This window comes from Megalobrama amblycephala, linkage group LG19 (assembly GCF_018812025.1).
Source record: "Megalobrama amblycephala isolate DHTTF-2021 linkage group LG19, ASM1881202v1, whole genome shotgun sequence".
In the NCBI taxonomy this organism is placed as follows: domain Eukaryota; kingdom Metazoa; phylum Chordata; class Actinopteri; order Cypriniformes; family Xenocyprididae; genus Megalobrama; species Megalobrama amblycephala.
Window position 1 is genome coordinate 30,636,966 of NC_063062.1, and position 15,138 is coordinate 30,652,103.

At 35.3% G+C, this 15,138-nt stretch overlaps 1 long non-coding RNA gene across 1 annotated transcript; it reads left to right on the forward strand.

The window, feature by feature from the left end:
- The first annotated feature begins 870 nt into the window (after positions 1-870).
- LOC125254819 lies at positions 871-14,278 on the forward strand. The gene is made up of 3 exons (XR_007181752.1): positions 871-929; positions 12,838-12,944; positions 14,056-14,278. It is a non-coding gene; the product is annotated as an uncharacterized LOC125254819 (long non-coding RNA).
- Positions 14,279-15,138: the final 860 nt, after the last annotated feature.

Below are 15,138 nucleotides of genomic sequence, written 5' to 3' on the forward strand. Positions count from 1 at the left end.
GGCCATCAATCAGACGGAAAGATAAATCATGGATTTAACGGATGAGGTAAAGCTTTATAAATGTATAAACTATGGATCAGACGCGTCCTCGCGTGGGTCTAGAGATGCGATGCCCCGCGTTTGCCGTGTATGCCCCATAATACTAATCGTGTTGATCGTTATAATGGCATACGTTTTCTGTAAAGATACGAATCAAAACAGCTCACCTGTCGAGTAAAACACAAGCGAGATCGGCATCTAGGTGAAGTTTGTCGCAAAGCTCTCTCCATCTAGAAAATGCAACACCGATATTGATCCTCGCTCTTTCTCTCCTCTTGTCCCAAACTCTTCTTGGGTCATTTGGTTGGCCCGTATGCTTAAGTTTACAGGAGCTGTCCTTGTCGACAGAACCAGCGGCAGATGGTAAACAGTAATTATGTTCCATAAATAAGTAACACAATCCACCATAAAACGTGCAAGAAGTAAATAAGGAACTGCTTGAAGCAAGCTAGTAGTTTGCTGGACGCTAGACACTACTTCCGCATTTGTCCACGACACTGTTGTCATGTGGTTTCTACGTCAGTAAAGGCGGTAACAAAGGGTAACTGACGTAATGGACAGGCGACTGCACTGCCCCGTGTCACTTTTTAGAATGGGAATTTTCTCATGATTTACAAGTAGTTGAAAACATTAGAGATATTGTTAGTAATCAGCTGGACAAAATATATAACACTAGCCTATTGGTTTTTGGATATTTTACTGCGAATATCTTACAAATTGTACCTTTAAGGTAAAACATCTTTGTGGCACTACGCCGCCACACCACTAGATGGCGGATTGCGCGCACATGAAAGACGCGACTGATTTACTTCCTCCTGTTCGGCGCGCTCAGTAATAAACTGACTGCCGCTTTAGAAAGACGTAACATCTGTCCTCTCGTGTTTTCACAGGTATGAATAGATTTCACTAAAAGGTTAATTTCATTGTACTTGTGTGAATCGACAAGGGTGATACAAAGAGTTTGAGCGAGTTTGGAAGTGTATCTAATCTAAAAAAAAAAAAAAAAAAAAAAAAATGTAATTCACAGAGGATTATAAAAACAGCTAAAGAGCGAGTTTAATCGTGTTTCATGCATGGTTTATGTTGATTTACATTAGAAAAATGTTTATCAGGCTGAAATATTGAGTTCTTGCCAGATATATTATTGTTTAAAAGCGTTTTAGAAGCCTTTTAGAATTACGTTTCTGATTGTATGTTGTACTTTCGATTCAATCGCCATTTTTAGTGTGTGCATGTGAGTTAAATGGAATAAGAGACGAATTAAATCAAAGAAATATATCAAGTGTAATGCAATTATGTATCTATATATGTATATCACAGAAAAATTTGAAATTGTTTTAATTATTTGAAAAAAATATCACAGAGTCTGTTTTTTTTTTTTCAAATAATGTGCAGCCCTAATATACATCACAATTGAGAAGATAAAATGATCTAAACTTAAGTTTCACACCTACTTAAGAATTTTGGTACTTGTAGTAAGTCATGGAGGCAAAAGGAAAAAATGGTTTGCGCACATCAAACACCTAAATTCAGAATAGCTCAAGCGAAATCTCTATCGTAATGAATCCCAGGTGGGTCTAAACTATGAATAACATGGTATTAACATTTCAGAGCACTGCTGAATACACAGAGATGGGCTGTGAAACCTTCACAGGGTTTTTCTGAGACCTGCCACTTCTAAACATTCCTCGGCTCACAATTTGAGCTGAAAGAACCTTTGTGCAAAGAAAGAGTGACAGGTTGACTTTAACTCTGCACTGCCGGACCAAACCTGGGGAGCTGACAGCATTTCAGTGCTAAACAAGCTACAAAGTATGTTCTCACAAAAATAAACAAGAATGACAGGAATACCCTAACCACACAGACTCATATAAGCAAATAATTCTTATTAAATAATTACAGAAATGTTTAGGATGAAATACTAAACAGTACCATAAAAACAGTATGCAAAGCTGCACACATTATGCATTATGTTTCAACCATTATCACATGACCTCACTATATGCTAAATTGGTAACACTTTATTTTAAGGTGAAGTAGTTACACGTTATGACATGTACTTACAGTACTGTCGTAATAAGAGTAAATAATGCATAATTACAAGTAGGCCTAACTAATCCCAAACCTAACCCTAACCATAAATCTATAGTAAGTACAAGTAGATAATTTACAGTACGTATTTGATTAAGTACAATGTAATAGGCCACCTTAAAAAAAAAAAGTGTAATAGGTTAAATTTAACAAGGGATGTTGCAATTAAAGTTTGGTGCATTTTTAATACAATTTTTGGTGTAAAAAACGTTTTCAAGATAATGTTGAAAATAACAGCTGATTTTATTTGTAGGTCGTGCACAAAATGTCCTTTCATTATGAGATGTTCTCTTTATGGTCATCTGGGTATTTAATGGGGGCAGTTGTAGCCTAATGGTTAGAGAGTCAGAAGGTCGCGGGTTCGAGTCTCAGTACCGGCAGGAAATGTAGGTGGGAGACTGAATGAACAAAAAATGGCTGCCCACTGCTCCGGGTGTGTGTGTTCAGTACTCACTGCTATGTGTGCGCACTTGGATTGGTGAAATGCAGAGCAAATTACAAGTATGGAACACCATACTTGGCTACACATTGTCACTTTTTTAATAAAGCATAAAGGAAAATAGCATGCAAATAAACAAATGTAATGTTAGTAATATGACAGAAACGGTTTTTAATATAATCCACACAGAAAACATGAGAGATCACAAGAGAGCGAATAAATAACAACTACTTAGACACAAGAAAATATCTGACAAAGGAACTGAGGAAACTAAGGGTATATATAATATATGTATGTATATGTATATATGTAACCCAGGTCATTAACCTAGGTCACTAGCATTTATTTGCAATTTTATAAAACTATTATTGTTATAAAATATATAAATATATAAAAAAGAAAGAAGAAAAAATGCAGTAAAATTGCTTTATAAATTAAATTTAGAATTGCTCTTGAGCCGATTGCTCATTGGTGAGGTGAAAAGTTAGTTCCGCCCCTTGCCGAAAGTTAGCGGACAAGCAGGCAGAACGAGAGAAGATGCAGTTGCACAAATTGTGATTAGAATCCTTTGTTTAATAATCCAGCGATAGATTATTAACAAGTTGAATTTATATTTGTGATTATATAACTTTTAGAAACTCGACTGTTTGATAATAATATTGTGTGACTACGTTTGAACCGGACATGACGAGACTGACGCAATAAGATATAATATACTGTACATCTTTTCCGGGGAGAAACAACTTTATTTTTGTTTTCTGATTTATACTTCTCCTTGGTGAGTACAAACTTCGCTATAAAAAGTGTATTTAGTTATTTTGATTGTGAATACTGTGAATTGTAATGTGTTATTACGGGTAATAAGTGATGTAAAAGTTTTCAAAACTGCTTTAAAAGTGTATCAATATGATATATGATTGTATATAGTCCTGTTTAAAGGTTTATAAGATGTTTTACGTGTTAGACTGAAGGAATTTCTTAAAGGTGCTCTAAGCGAAGTCACACGTTTTTAGGCCAAAACATTTTTTGTCACGTACAGCAAACATCTCCTCACTATCCGCTAGCTGCCTGTCCCCTGAACACACTGTAAAAAAACGCGGTCTCTGTAGTCGCCACAAGCTCCAAAAACGGCAACAAAAACAACTGATGCAGCCTGGACCACTTAACATAATAAACATGCTCCAGCCAATAACCGACAAGCAGCGTCAATACGCAAGCTACTTACATTTTAAATGCGCGTTCATGACTGTTTCAGGAAGCACGGAGGGGAGGGCCTAGCTAGCCTCTGTTTTGTTTGACAACACTTCGAACGTCAACAGGAAGTTACTCCGCTCAGAATCGCTTAGAGAGCCTTTAATGTGAAATGCGCGCCATGCAGTGCTAGTTTGCTAACACTGTGCATAGGCCCTAGTGTTGGATTGAGCACATGGTGAATTAGCATGTATGTTCTCATGTATGTGCAAATGATTTATACAGAGAGTTTGATTTAATTTGAAATGATGTATTTGGACAATGACATTGACGTTTCATTTTGGCTTTGTTGTTACAAGGCTGTTTTTTTTTTTCTTTGTGAGAATTGTGTTCCTGAATCCTGTCCTTGCTGAATATTCGTATTCCGGTCGGGACTGGCGAGCCATTCCATCCTCTCGTACCTGGAAACAGAGAAAAGAGCGTGAAGTCTGCCGAACTGGTAGGATCAAACTATTTTTGCTTGGATTTGTTTCCTGGATCTTCAGTGGATAAAACATTGTTTTTTCTCTCTCCTGGATTTAATTTTTTCTTCCACTTTTTGATGAACATTGCTTTATACTCTTGAACTTGAAATTGAGACACTGAACTTAAACTCAACTGGACATTTAGACTGAGTTGAATGCAAAAACTGAAGCTCATTGTGAAACAGATTTTAAAAGAATTTAAAATCTGAATGTCTTTGAGGAACTGATTTCAAAACTGAGACACTGATTTTGAACTTCAGTGTGTGAAATTTATTATTATTTTACTGTTTTTTTTTTTTAATTTGTATTCTGAATCTGAACCTTGATTTGGGTTTTGGAATTTTTATACCCTTTTGTTGTTTTGGGTTTTATTATTCAACTCACTTATTTCATTGCAACTTAAAAGAGAAGGATTGAAGACTAAAAATAATCAATCAAAACAAAATACTACATTCTTTTCCCTATTGATTGACTTTATTCTTTATTCTACTTTATTCTGTGTGATTAATTGATTAGAGACTATTACTAGATTATACTATTATACTTATTACTTACCTTTGCTCCTGTGAGACGATCCTTATCTTCTGATTCTGGTCCAAAGGAATCCCCTGTGGTTAGCGTGGTTCCACAAGTGTTTTATGCAGTGACCTAGAGTTTGTTAGAAGAGTGCTACATGCTAGTAGGACCGCGTTACAGAAACAGTTGTGACTATAATTTAGAACCATAGAAACTAATGACAGGCAAAGGAACACAGGGAACAGAATGAAAACAAAATCAAAAACAGAACATACATGTGATGTCAACATACTGAATTTTGCAGAAAGAAATATTATCCTATTCCAAATACATAGCCAGTTTTTTTTAAGCCATCAAACATTAAATAAAACAATAAATGCTACAAACAATCACATTTTATGTACGCTTTTGATTTTTCTTTATGGTTTGTATGATTATAGCATGTTTGGTATGTAATGCTACTTTTCTAATTAAAGGGTTAGTTCACCCAAAAATGAAAATTCTGTCATTAATTACTGTTTAAATTAATTAAATGCTCATGTTGTTTGACACTTGTAAGACCTTTGTTAGTCTTCGGAAAACAAATTAAGATATTTTTGATAAAATCCGATGGCTCAGTGAGGCCTCCATTGCCAGCAAAATAATAAACACTTTCAGATGCCCAGAAAGCTACTAAAGACATATTTCAAACAGTTCATGTGACTACAGTGGTTTAACCTTAAAGCTGCAGTCCGCTATTTTTGTCCCTCTAGCGGTTAATAAACAGAACTGCACGCATCTTGCGGAAGAACATTGTAGCCGGAGCTACTTTTCTCCATGTATGTCTATGGTGAGTCACGCAGTTACTGTGATACTCTGCAGCGGGTCCTACCAGTCCAGTCTGAAATAGTCCGAATATAAACAATAAAATGGATTCATGTTGTACATTCTCATTATATAATTTTTGTAAATTTTGAACACCAAAAAAGTTAAGGACAGCAGCTTTAATGTTATGAAGCGTAGAGAATACTTTTCGTCTTTCAAACTGCCAAAATTACGCCCCCCCAGTGGTGAACCATTGAAATTTCAAAACACTTATGATGTAACAAAGCCTTGTTTACTGAAATCAAGCAACTGGCAGTTTGATACACGCTCCGAACCACTGATTCGAAACAAGACTCGTAAAGCTTCGAAGTTTTGAAATCGTCCATCATTAGATATTGCTGAATAAAGTTATTTTGTTTTTTTGGAGCACAAAAAGTATTCTTGTTGCTTCATAACATTAAGGTTGAAGCACTGTAGTCACATGAACTGTTTTAAATATGTCTTTGGGGCATCTGAAAATGTTAATTAACTTGCTATCAGTGCAGGCCTCACTGAGCCAGCGGATTTCATTAAAAATATCTTTATTTGTGTTCCGAAGATGACCGAAGGTCTTACGGTGTCGAACAACATGAGGGTCAGTAATTAATAACATAATTTTCATTTTTGGGTGAACTAACCCTTTAATGAAGAAACATTTCAAACAGAAGTATGCAGGATTGTTGAAGCAGAAAATGCTCCTGTAGTGAATTTCAGTTTTTTTATACATTATCTAACATTTGATTTATTGCATAATATTCTGTTGGCCTAGCTAGTTATTGGTTTAGTAGAAAAGCAGTAATCTTTAGTGTAGTAGCAGCAAAAAATATGCCCTCATAAAGTTACAACAAATGTCCCTGAAAATCAATTTCAAAGGGCAGTTGCTGCCCCTTAATACAAAACGGTTCATTTCTGTCTCTGGCACACAGTATTCACACTGCAGACATAGTAAGAGTAAGGAGGAATGCTATTCTAAACATAGCTATGCAAAGCTTATGAAAGGTTCCTGTCATTCATATTACATTGTGTAGGCTACTGTACCTTGATGAATTCTAGACCAGAATAATTAATTACCAAAATATGTATGCTAAGAGTATATAATTATACTGACACATATTAAATGAGCAACAGACAAAAGAAAATAAACCACGGGCTTGAAAAATCGTAAACACGTTAAGCGTGACAGTCTTAGAAATGATAGATAAAAATGAAGTACGCCGTTGTAAACGGCTCTCTCATGTCTGTAAGTCTCAAACACCGCCCCCTCACAGGGATCAATATGAGGAAGGAACCACAGGGAACAAATGAAATAGCGAGCAGCGGGAGAGAGGCTTCAGTTGCCGCGGTGATCGATACATGTATCAGTGGCTCTGAATTGCGGGCCGACATCAAAGGGAAGGCTCCGTGGGGCGCTCCTTGTCCCGGCAAAAGCAAGCGGCTGAGGTTCAATCCCCTGCAAGCCGGGAGAGCGTATGAGAACAGCAGCCCTGCCTCTTGTCTTCAAAAATGATGCTGTGTATGTGAGCGTTGCTTCATTTGATGAAGTGTTCGCGCATTGCTTTGTTTCTGTACGTGCCCTTGCAAGTGGAGCAGTGGGATATCGCAGAGGCAAGTTTTGTGAGTTGCCTCATACTCTATTTGTCTCAGATCTGTGGAAATATAAAATCTTATTGCTCTCTGTTTGTCATCGAAATCAAAACCGGAGAACAGCGCAAATTGCTTTATATAGACAATAATAATAAGAACAAGTGAGACAAATATGACTGTAGCTATTCATCAAATACACATTAATTCACTAGTAATTCTGTCACTTCATCATCATGTCGTTTCAAACGCATGCTGTTATTTTCCCTCAAAAATGCTAATGAAGTGTGTGTGTTGTTTTGTTTGTTTTTGTTTTTTTGGATGTGAACATGCTAAACACAAATGGTTTTGTTTGTGTTGTTTGGCCTACGCTGAGAGAAAAAAATAAATAAATAAAAATAAATTATATATATATATATATATATATATATAAAATTAGCCTATATATCCACTTATGATACAGCCAAAACTATTAGCTTTTCTCAAATTATATTTAAGGTTATGTATGTTTTCTCAGAATATATCTTTCCAAAGAAAAAAGCATTAATACAATAATATATATATATATAAACAAATGCTAAATTAGCTATAACAATGAAAGTAACATTCATTAAGATAAAACTAAAAAACATTTTGTTTGTCATTGTTTAATTTAGTTTAGCATAGCTACATTCTACTTTTGCGTTCCATAGATAAAATGCAAACAGGTTTGGAACAACATTAGGGTGAGTAAATTAATGACAGAATTTTTCATTTTTGTATGATTTTTTTCCTTTAACACCAACTGTATGTAAATTAGTAGGCCTGTAAAAATCAATACAAGCCTACATATTACACACCCACACACAGTAATGTAATTCAAAAAACTTAAAGATAAGAACAGTAAATTGCTAACCATAGGGAAAAATCGTCAGTCTGTCTCAGCATGGTGTCTTTTATTAAACAATAAATTTAAAGCCATAATGAACCTTTACTTTACAGCTCTGATTGCCTCTGTCCAACAGAGGTACATTTTTGTACTGTTTATGTTAGCAATTATCTCGGTCTGGAAGCCACACTTTGTAAGCTAAGGTCTGCCCTCCTGATAGCACTTACTCAAAAGCAGAATCACAGAACACATTTAAATGCATTTGGGTTTAATCAGGTTGCATTGCATATGCAAATTCAGTTGCTGTTGCTTTTTTTTCTTTTTTCTTTTTTTTCTCTCATCTTTTTATAGCAGCAATAAAAATTGTATGAAAATGTTTTTGTCATAAAACAAAATTTTTAAGGAATACTTCCCCACAAAAATAAATCTGTCATCATTTACTTACCTTTACCCTAATCCAACTGTGCTTGTGCAGAGCTTCCCCAATGCTGGATATGTTGGATCAAATGGGAGATCTTCTTCAAAATAAGGAAATTAGTCACTGACAGTTCATAAGGTCTCACTTTATTTGCAATAAACAAAATTTTTCTAATCAATTCATCCTGGAACACAAATGTTCCAAATACACCAAATAAAAAAAACTATAGTAATTATATGAAATAATAGTTATATTTCTCAATATGGAATATTTCTCTTGCAACGTCCAATGGATCATTTTACAGTGCATTTCACGAAGAATATTCACTCAGAAATAGAAATATAGAAACGACAGGTATGGGGATGCCTACCTAAGAACTGAAAACAAATTTGCCAACACTATTGCAATTACAAAATCGTGTAAATGACCTTAATCAGGGCAAATTCTGATCAGCATTTTTGCACCCTTGAAGTGGAAGAATATGCCTCATGAAGGGTCGTTCTACACAAAAGTAAGCAACACTGAGTGCTCCAGAAGGGTTGCTGCTTTTGCATAGTTTGTACTTGTTGTTTAATAATTATTTGAATCTTAGCAATCTGGCAGCTCCAGTAGTAATGAAAAGATTGATCTTGAACTCTGTCATGGAAACTATGTATAAACCTTAAAGGGATAGTTCACCCAAAAATGAAAATTTGATGTTTATCTGCTTACCCCCAGGGCATCCAAGATGTAGGTGACTTTTTTTCTTCAGTAGAACACAAATGATGATTTTTAACTCCAACCGCTGCCGTCTGTAATTCAAATAATGCCAGTGGATGGGAACTTCTACTATAAGAGTAAATAAAACTTGCATAGACAAGTCCAAATTAAACCCTGCGTGCTCAGCATTCGCTTAGTGAGGTCTGATCGCGCTCTGACAGTGGCAGTGATGTCTAGCTCTCATTGAAGTATATGCGCAAGACATCACTGCCGTTGTCAGAGCGCGATCAGACTAAACAAATCGAGTGATGAATGCAGTTGGACATAGTGGTGTTTTAGAGGTAAAAAATTATATAAATACTGTTCGTTTTCTCGCACAAACCGATCATTTCATGTCTTAGGACATCAATGTGTCGTCACGAGCAGCAGGGTTTAATTTGGGTTTGTCTAAGCAAGTTTTATTTACTCTTATAGATGAAGTTCCCATCCACTGGCATTATTTGAATGACAGACGGCAACAGTTGGAGTTAAATCATCTTTTGTGTTCTACTGAAGAAACAAAGTCACCTACATCTTGGATGCCCTGGGGGTAAGCAGATAAACATCAAATTTTCATTTTTGGGTGAACTATCCTTTTAATTAAACAATTTAATAATCAATAAAAAAGGAATTTATACCTGCATGATATTACACTGTACCCACATTGGACCAGTGGTTTGGAAATGGATGGATGGATGGATGGATCGGCTTGTGGGTGCCGTCTATATCAAGACAGGAATTTATTTGGCGTGTGACTCTCACAGTGCATTATGGGTATTCTCTAGTCGTTGAGCTTGCATCGGTTGTAAACTCGTTATTGTGGTGCATTGTGAGTGTACTCAATAACGTCCACTATGATTTCAGATACCACTACGAATGGCTGTTTGGACACAGCCTGTGTGAGCAGAAAGTGCTTCACTTATTGGCCGATAAGTGTTGAAAGCAGAACTTTTATTTTGACAGTGCTGAGGCTTTCTATTTGGCAGCGCTTTGACAGCAGCTCCCATTCTCCAACTTTATTAGTTTACTGTCTCCATGGTCTTTATTAGGGAAAATGTATTTCAAAATAGTATGTAGTTCAAATAATTTTCATAGGTAAGAATTGATTTTAATTAGGGTCCAGCGAAAATACTAAATTAAACTGCCACTGAATTAACAGCAATAAATAAGTTATTTCTTTCACAGCTAAAGGGGTGATTGACATTGTGTGTTGCATGTTTTTAGGTGAAGATAAAGAGGGAATGATGTGGAAGATGAAGAAAGAAATGACGCCCACATTATGAGTCAGTCCGTCTTAGATTAAATCAATGATTGTTCATAAAAATGGACATAGGCATTCACCACCACTAATATTAATATGTAGAACAATGCTTTAACACTCAAAACACATTTCACTTGCTTACCTTCAAAACATTAGGCAAATAATTAGTAATTAGCAACCATTGTTTCATTAGCATGTGAACTTAACATGCAGCTGTGTGATTGAACTTTGCACCTAGAGGTGCATTTTGGAATTGCAGTTAAGTCATAAAATGAAGAACATATAGGCCCGGTTTCACAGACAGGGCTTAGACTAAGCCAGGATTAGGCCTTAGTTCAATTAGGACATTTAAGTGTCTTTTATAAACATACCCTAGAAAAAAAAAAAAAACGTTACTGGTGTACATCTTGAGACAAAAAAATAACACTGGCATATTTTAAGATATGTCAGTGCAAGTTACTTTCAGTTGAAACAGCTCAAACATGCTTTTTAGTCTAGGACTAGCTTAAGCCTTGTCTGTGAAACCGGGGGATAAAGTGTCTTCAGCTACTATATACTAACATTTAAATTAATCATTTAATACAATGCTCTTGTTGTGTGCATACATTTTTTACACTGCACTTATATTTAAAAAAAAAAAAAAAAATAATTACAACTGTAATTAATTTCTGTGATAACATCTATAATTACACTGTTGACCTTCCCTTTACACCTTAACCCACCCTTAAACCCATACCACCAAACCTGACCCTAACCTTACCTGTATCCCACCTCAATAGCACCACACGTTTTGCAATACAACACAAAAAGTGTATGTAAGTACATAGCAGTTAAAGACTACTTCTAATATGAAGTGTGACCAAACATACTTTAGAACATTAAACATGTAAACAATGCTTTACTCTTTAAATGATTAAACTTGTAATACACACACTTGTTGTTGTTTTTGGTCTGTGTAAACAGACATAAATTAATATTAAATATTACTTTACAGCATTGTACTAATAATTTTTTTTCCCTCTCCTGATAGCAAAATTTCAAAGCACCTTTAACAGTATTTGTGTTCAATCAGGTTGCATTGCATATGCAAATTCAGTTGTTGTCTGAAAGTCCTAACAGCGTTGGTGTTTTCAGCACACAGTAAATTACATTGATGAGTGCTTCCTGTCCATCTCTTGTTGAGCCGATCATACAACTCCCCATTTGGAACTGTCATAAAACTCCGTTTTATAGTGAAGCATCTTTGAATAATTCATTTGTCAACAATATATGCATGGAAATGCACATGTACCCTCATAACTTATTTAAATGGTAGCATCCATCAGCCACTTCCTGATGAGAGAGAGAGAGAGAGAGAGAGAGAGATCTACTAAAATGTCAATAAAATAATTTAAAAAAAAAGAGTAACATCTTATCTAATTTTAAAAAATAGGAAAATAAGTTTACTGCTTTTGACTGAAATCTAAATGTCTCATTATCACTTCAGTTTCTTTTTTCTTTTTCTTTGTTGGATTGATTATATACAAGTTTGATTTGAAATGCAAATGATATGCCATCAATTGAATGTCACATCTGTTTTGCTTTTATACCAATTGTAAACCATACTGAAATTCATACAAACTGTACCCAAGATCAACTTTTTACTTTCAATTTAAACAAAGGAACCCTTAAACTTGTAAGTGATTTCAGCAATGCTATAGACAACAATAAAACCTCCTTCATAACTATGACTTCTCCCTCAAGGCACATTTTTCTTTTCTTTCATTCCTCACCCTCCATGATTACACTATTCTCACACATCCCTGATTTACAGCAGCACTCCCTCCTGTCAACCTGCTGCTGCAGCTACCCCCAAATCACAGAGTCTGATTTACTAGTGCACCTGCAAAGACACTGCAAGAACAAAAATGCTTTTAGGAGTAAAAAAAAAATAAAAAATCAAAGACTAAGATTGCATTTGCAAAACCATTCAATTTCCACTAAAACATTATACAGTAATATGTTGTTATGGATAAGTTGTTAGATGTTGCTGCTATTGAAGTAGTCTAGTGCTGCCTTCAAGTGCTTGGAAGCTCATATCTTCAAGTCAGGCATTCGATATTGCGGCATGTCATGCATTCAAGTCGGATACATAAGACAGAGTCAAAACAAAACAATTTTATTGTGAACAATAAACCCAAAAAAACTACATCTGAATTCTAAATGATGCAAATTAATCACTAGTTATTTATACATGTTAATCACAATGTTTTTGTTACATAAAGCAAACCATGAAATTTGAGTGATTATCTTTAAAACATTCACTTCAATCTTTATTTCTATATATAGGTTATGGTCGATGAGAAGAGGCTTGGTCGACCAAATTTCAATTGGTTGGTTGGGAGCAGAGAATAAAAAAACTTCACAGGAAGTGGCGAAGTCACACAGTCCATGAGGTAAATGTGTTAATTATGTTGGCCAGGAAATTCAAAGTATGGGATCATTTTGTGAAGGTAAAGGATGACACCAAAAAGGCGATGTGCAAACTCTGCAGGCAAATCAAATTCATCGACTTCAAACATGGTTTATCATTTCAAACATGTAAGTAGGAGCCTGACATTAGCCACTTTACATGGCCGCTCATTCTAATATTAAAGTTAACAGACATAAAGTTGTGCTATTATTAGGCGCATATCCAAGTGTCCGTTTGGAGTGTGGAAGCTTAATTAGTACCATGCCTCCTGCATGACGTTTAACTTGGAATGCAATTCTCTGCATAGGCGCATCCACTATACTGCAGAGATGTGAATGTGTGACTATTTGTCAAATGGCTTAAATGAACAACTACCAATATAAACATTTTTGGAAAAAATTCTGAGTTTCCTATTTGTAAATATGACTTCTCTCATGTGCTTGAAACTTGACCCCACTTTTTAAGGGCACATAGCTCACTGTTTCTGCCTGTCTGAGAAATCTAAGTATTTTGCAGTCTAAAAGGGTATTCACAATTACAGAAATTTGCAGAGACGCATCGACTGGAAGTCATTCATTTTCAATGAGATTCAATTTTAATGCAACATGGTTTCACACCTCATAAAGAAACTAGTCTCAGACAGACTTCCAAGACACCAAGTCACGTTTAATTTCAAGCAACCTTTAGACAAAATACAGCATAAATGGAATCATGTGTATGGTTACACTTTAATTTGATGGTCCACTTTAGACATTCTTCTAACCTTGCAACTACATGTCAACTAACTCTGAGTATTAATACTGTAGTAGACTGTTAGGTTAGGGTTAGATGTTTGGGTTCGGGTTAGTAGAATAAGTTGACGTAGTTGCAAGTTAATTAAAGTCAGTAGAATGTTAGTTGGTGGGCCATCACAATAAAGTGGTAGCAGATATCAAGCAGACATCCTACTAATACTCTAATAAGAGTTAGCTGACATAGTTGCAAAGCTACTTATAATTAGTAGAATGTGGAAATTGAAATAGTGTTACCAAATGTTTTTTTTTTTTTTTTCTCCCCCAACCACTACATCACCAACCTCTAAACTGGATGCATAGGGTTATGGGATATCATATGGAGCAAAGGATACATGCAAGTGGTTTTCTCTCCTAGTCCTGGGGACCCACATCTCAGTTCAGTTCATGGAGCCCTTTCCTAATGATGATCTGGATCAGGTGTGTTAAAGAAGGAAGACATAAAATATGCAGAGTGCTGCAAAACAATGTTAACAATAAAATTGTTCTTAAAGGATTAGTTCACTTTCAAATAAATTTTTCCTGATAATGTACTCACCCCCATGTCATCCAAGACGTTCATGTCTTTCTTTCTTCAGTCGAAAAGAAATTAAGGTTTTTGATGAAAACATTCCAGGATTATTCTCCTTATAGTGGACTTCAATGGCCTCCAAACAGTTGAAGGTCAAAATTACAGTTTCAGTGCAGCTTCAAATGGCTTTAAATGATACCACACGAGGAATAAGGGTCTTATCTAGTGAATTGATCGGTCATTTTCCAAAAAAAAAAAAAAAAAAAATGTATATGCTTTATATAAACAAATGATTGCCTTCCAAGTGGTTCCGCCAAAACCGCACTTTCGTATTCTTCAAAAAGCTTACACTGTATGTCCTACGCCTTCCCTATTCTACTTAGGGAACGAACGTAGCGCCAGTTCCATTTTTTCTGTAAGTAGAATAGGGAAGGCAGCGTAAGCTTTTTGAAGAATACGAAAGTGCGGTTTTGGCGGAACCACTTGGAAGGTGACCTTCAACAGTGGAGTCCATTGAAGTCCACTATAAGGAGAATAATCCTGGAATGTTTTCATCAAAAACCTTAATTTCTTTTCGACTGAAGAAAGAAAGAGACATGGACATCTGAGATGACGTGGGGGTGAGTAAATTATCAGGAAAATTTTATTTGAAAGTGAACTTTTCCTTAAAGTGTAATTTTCTTCTTATTTTATTTGTAGTATCTTCATTTTCAAATTTATAAATCGAATAAGGTTGAGAATATTTTGTTTTCCCCAAAACATTACATGTTACAAAGACAAGACTTAAGAAAAATTCTAAAATAAGAATTTAAAATACACTTAAGTCTTTTTTTTTTCTTAAGATGAAAGTTACTAAGAAAATATTTGATACTTTT